We start from the raw sequence: 5,719 nt of genomic DNA on the forward strand, positions 1-5,719 counted from the left end.
ATATACACTTATGTACCTAGAAATGATTTTTGGAAAAAATAAAGAGCAAACTATGAGGTAGCTATAGTTCAAATTTGACCCGCTTTCAGCTAAATCAGTGGGAATTTGTCTTTTTCACCAGAGGTGGATCAAAACTTTTGACACCCAACCATTTGGTCAATTGTGCATTAAATATGGCCTAGTATTTTATAAAATTGATTAGGTCCAATTTTGCAACAAATATATGGTAGGTCCTTCACAAAAAAACTCATTTTGGGCACTCGAAAAAATGGAAAATGAATTTTTCGTCCAAAGAAAATGAAAACTTCCTTAGGAAACATTGTTTGTCATTCCAAGATGCACCCTTGTGCATGATATGAGGTCATTTGAACAAACTATGCCATGAATGTGGCCATAAGATTGATCATTTGGCTTGAAAGCCATGAATCTTCACACATGATAGCTCATTTCTGAGAACACTTTTTTTAAATACTTACCATATTACAAGTTTACTATTTTTCTGGAAACTTGGTCACATATAATGACACAATGCAAAGGTTTTCTAATTTTTTGATTGTTTTTGAATTTTTTATGCCCGCTTCAAAATGCGGTCAAAACGCAGAGAATGACCGTTCCTAGCTAGTGGTTGAATCTTGTAATTTTTTTGGTGTTTCTCTTATTAAATATATACCTATGTACCTATAAATGATTTTTGGAAAAATAAAGAGCAAACTACGAGGTAGCTACAGTTCAAATTTGACCCGCTTCCAACTGAATCAGTGGGAATTTGTCTTTTTCACCATTGGTGGATCAATACTTTTGACACCCAACCATTTTGTCAATTGTGCATTATATATGGCCTAGTATTTTATAAAATTGGTTAGGTCCAATTTTGCAACAAATATATGGTAGGTCCTTCACTAAAAAACTCATTTTGGGCACTCGAAAAAATGGAAAATGAATTTTTCGTTCAAAGAAAATGAAAACTTCCTTAGGCAAAATTGTTTGTCATTCCAAGATGCACCCTTGTGCATGATATGAGGTCATTTGAACAAACTATGCCATGAATGTGGCCATAAGATTGATCATTTCGCTTGAAAGCCATGAATCTTCACACATGATAGATCATTTCTGAGAACACTTTTTGAAAATACTTACCGTATTACAAGTTTATTATTTTTCTGGAAACTTCGTCACATATAATGACACAATGCAGAGGTTTTCCAATTTTTTGATTTTTTTTGAATTTTTTATGCCCGTTTCAAAATGCGGTCAAAACGCAGAGAATGACCGTTCCTAGCTAGTGGTTGAATCTTGTAATTTTTTTGGTGTTTCTCTGATTAAATAGATACTTATGTACCTAGAAATGATTTTTGGAAAAAATAAAAAGCAAACTACGAGGTAGCTACAGTTCAAATTTGACCCGCTTCTAACTGAATCAGCGGGAATTTGTCGTTTTCACCATAGGTGGACCAAAAAACTTTTGACACCCAACCATTTGGTAAATTGTTCATTAAATATGGCCTAGTTTTTTATAAAAATGATGTGGTCCAATTTTGCAACAATTATTTGGTAGGTTCTTCTCAAAAAAACCTCATTTGGGGCACTTCAAAATGGAAAATGATTTTTTCGTCCAAACAAAATGAAAACTTCCTTAGGCAATATTGTTTGCCATTCCAAGATGCACCATTGTGCACAATATGAGATCATTTCTTTGAATTTTTAATGTGAAAAAGTAGAAAATGACCCCCCCCCCTAAAAACTCATTTCTCATAACAATTTTTATAAGATATTTGTCTTATTGCAATTCCAAGTTTGTTAGTTTTCCTAAAAACTATGTCACATTTGGTGACACAATGAGAATGTTTCCTTTTGAATTTTTCATTTCATAAAACTCTTTATATGATTCAACACCTTTTTTTGAAAAAATATGGTTCAACACCTTATTTTTAGTCGACTATGACCAATTTAGAAGGTCATAATGTGTATTGGGTTATGATTGGTCAATGGACATGTCACGCGGATCGTGCTCAAACGTCGTCGGATGCTCTCAGATCCGACGGCAGCCCTTTCTCCCTCACCCCTCCCATCTATGTCTCAAAAAAAAGAAAAAAGAAAACTCCCACCCACGAACCCTAGCGCTCCAGATCCACCTCACGCGCTCCCTTTCCCCTCGTCTCCCACATCGCCACCGCGATCCCTCCCGATTCAGATCCAACCCCGTCGCTCGCGCCCGCACGCCACCACCCGCCGTCTCTTCCTCCTGCTCCAACCCCCCGCCCATCGATCCCCAAGTCGGCACTGGCCCGCGGCACGCCGCACCGCGTCGCCAAAACGAGCCGGCGGTGAGGCCGATCTGTCGCCGTACAGCGCGGGCGGGCAAATGGGAGTTGGGTGGTGATGGGCGCGGCGAGCTCGAGACTGGAGAAGGCGCTGGGCGAGCAGTTCCCTGAGGGTGAGCGATACTTCGGTCTCGAGAACTTCGGCAACACCTGCTACTGCAACAGCGTCCTCCAGATACGGACCCCCAAAAACCGAGATCGTCGCGTGCACGCGGGCGCCTCGTTTCCTTCGCCCCCAAGGGCGGTGCGATTGATTCGTCCTGTTCAATGCGTTCCCCGCGTCGGGAGGGGCACGGTTTTCCATCGGATCGTGGAGCCTTGCATTCGATCTTGTGATGTCGGGGTAGATTTGTGTGCGGGGTGGTGACCGGAGGCCGCGGAGCGAGCGAGGTTCAGAGTCCAGTCAACCCCCCCTTGTATGGAGAAACTCACTCTTGGGGTTGCCCCGATGATGATATGTTGTTCCTGTTTCAATTATCTGTGTTCAAACTTTGAACCAAGAGGTTGCATTTTTTATGTTAAAATTTTGACAATGGGGGATTGGGGGCGCTCAGCGGTTCTGCGTAGACTGATGTGTGAGTTTTGCTCTGTATAATTGACTAATGTTCTCATCACAAACTTTGTGACAAGGGAGAGGATGCTATGTTTTCTCGATTTATATCTGTACTCCTCATGGGATTGGCTAAATTGTTTTGTGATTCTGTTATAGGTACTTTACTTCTGTGTTCCTTTTCGCAGCAGTAGGGTTATGTAATGTAGATAGTGGCTGGTGTGGCATGTGATGTTCGATATTATCCTTGCCATATACTGTTCTGCGTTGACAAGTGGAAAGTGTTGTACTTTCCTCTTCTTTTTAGAACAGTATTCCAGCACCTCATATCATAGCCTAAAGTGATTGTGCTTGATCTTCTAAGCCAGTCGGTATTTTATTTAAAAGGTGTTTCTCAGCATTGAAGATAATAATAATAAGCAGCAACATTGGCATGGGAAACAAATTTAAGACAACTTGAATATGGTAAAACATCGTCGGGAGATTTTGATCTTACTAAATACAGAGTAGCATGCAGTATGTGACTTTTGTTTTCGTTGTGCTACAGACAATGGTGTATCTAATGTAAGTGGAGGGTGAAAAGTTTGTTCCCATTAAGTAGCGATCTAATGATATGTGTACAGCAAAGGTTGCTCACCAGGAGAAGTACAAACCATGTTCAGTTTTAACTAGTACAAAAATTATGCCCCTGCATTACAGCACTCATTATAACATAAATTGCTACTGTTGTGTGAATGCTACTGCCTGTGTTTATGATGCAAAGTAAGATTATCTTGATTATCTCTTGCTGCTTGGCAAACATCACCACCTAGCTGCTTGCTTGCTTGATTACCTCTCTAAGGCAGCTTCGTTTTGTTCTTCTTCTTCATGTGCTACTTGCAGCATCAAGGGGATCTTCGACCGCTACCAGCAGACCACAGGGACCAGCGTGTGGAACGAGCAGTATGAGGTCGGCTGCTACTTCTCTATCTTGCCTCCATCCATCTTTTTTCTTTAGCTGTATCACTTTCTCCTTAATTTGATGTGGCTGATTTGCTTTGGTTTGATATCATGGCAGAAAATAATTAGGCACTAGGGAAATCATCTAGATCTGACTAGTTTGTACTTAGTCACTAGTGATGCACTGCTCTTTTTCCTTGTGATGCCTGAGTACTGAAGAAATTGTTTTGGGTAATATGCACTAGTCTTTGCTTATGCTCTTCTGAGTTTGGCAAGTGATTGTTTGGGGAGTAGATGTAGTGTGTGCTTATGCTCTTCTGAGATTTGCAGGGGTAGTTCATTTTTGGTACATGTGTTCAATCGATAATGTTCCTCAGTGTGTTAAATCAAGCCTTGCAGAGTACAATAGACACACTAGATTGTTTCTGAACGTGTTAAATTAACAATGTGTATGTGTTACTCTATCCTAGTAATTCTGCTATGTCACTGTATCCTAGTAAAGCAAGATGCTTGTTATACTCATGTTCTTGATGATATTGATGTACACTAAATTTGGTTATTTCTTCTAGTTCTGCTAGTAGTTGTTGTGTACTCCTAGTGTTGTAGTTGCTGTGTAGTAATACAGAAATATTAATGCTCAAATATGATGATGTGGCATGTAGCACACCTGCTTCAACGCCGACACCTCTGTCGTCATCGCCTTCGAGGACGATGAGGACACCGCAGGCGCCGTTGGCCTCGACGGCGGCTACCACCGCTACCACATCGTCGTCACATACCAGTTCCACAACGGCGTCCAGGCCGTCGAGTCCTTCTGCAGCTGCTGTCATTGCTCCTTCCATAGTTTGGGTGGGACTCGTCAGATCGGCCTCCTAGTTTCCCATTTCAGGTAGTACATCCTTCTTGCTCGAATCTACTATTTGATCTGCATGCACATCTCCCGCTCCGGCGCAGAATTGATGGGTTCTTCCTGGATTCTTGTGTAATGAGCTCTTGTTTTTTTAGTACTTTTGTAATGGTATTCAGAAATAAAATTCATATGTTTCTATATATGTTCTTTTAGATAAGTATGTCAATACATAAATAGTAATGTAAATGGTGTGACACAGCTCTAAATAGAAATGCAAATAGCTTGTGAATGTCAATCTCATGTATTAGGGTCCTGTTCTTGTAAACCTTATTAAAGCTAAAATTCTTGCTGTGTGTAGGGTGACTAGTGATGCAGCACACCAAGAAGTAGCAGGCATACCAAGCAGCAGCAGGGGAGGGGCTCTCTCGAACGTCGCTGCTGCCAGTCATTGCTACTGTCACTAATTGATGATGGATGATCGTTGTTAGTTTAGCTCGGTTGATGTTCGTTTAGCTCCTTGATAGTCCCTACCTCTCTTGCAAGCGTCTACTTCTGCTGGTAGAAATAGAAATGGTAGCTGTAGTCCCATGTAGTTGTACTACCATGTAGTTCCTCTACTCGGCATGTAGTTCCTCTACTCGGCATGTAGTTCCTCTACTCGGTCTGCCCTTTGTTGATTCATTTCTATGTTACTTTAGTCTTTGTTGAATGTATCTATTATTTACTATTGTGTCTGTTGAAAGAAATAAAATGGTTTGGATACATGCGTACATGTTGATATGTCAAGCTGGAATAGCTGCCCTTGTGATGTCAAGCTTCTAAATGTTTGTTGTGGAGGCCCAAAATAAATTGGACCGTAAAAGGGCCGAGGCCCAAAAAAGAAATGAATTATAGAAGGGTACGTCCGACAAAATAAAATGGGCCAGGCCGATGTAGCTAGCAAAAATTAACAGGAAAAAAAATAAAATGGGCTAAATTGTTGGGCTCGGCCCATGTAAAACCCCCAATTGGACTGGGTCGATTCTAATTTTGGACCTTTTCAATTGGTCGTAATTTTGC

General features: G+C 40.9%; 1 long non-coding RNA gene across 1 annotated transcript; it reads left to right on the forward strand.

The window, feature by feature from the left end:
• The first annotated feature begins 3,180 nt into the window (after nucleotides 1-3,180).
• Nucleotides 3,181-5,373, forward strand: LOC119367227. The gene is made up of 3 exons (XR_005176233.1): nucleotides 3,181-3,820; nucleotides 4,473-4,699; nucleotides 5,019-5,373. It is a non-coding gene; the product is annotated as an uncharacterized LOC119367227 (long non-coding RNA).
• The last annotated feature ends 346 nt before the right edge of the window (nucleotides 5,374-5,719 follow it).

This window comes from Triticum dicoccoides, chromosome 2B, assembly GCF_002162155.2.
Source record: "Triticum dicoccoides isolate Atlit2015 ecotype Zavitan chromosome 2B, WEW_v2.0, whole genome shotgun sequence".
Lineage (NCBI taxonomy): Eukaryota > Viridiplantae > Streptophyta > Magnoliopsida > Poales > Poaceae > Triticum > Triticum dicoccoides.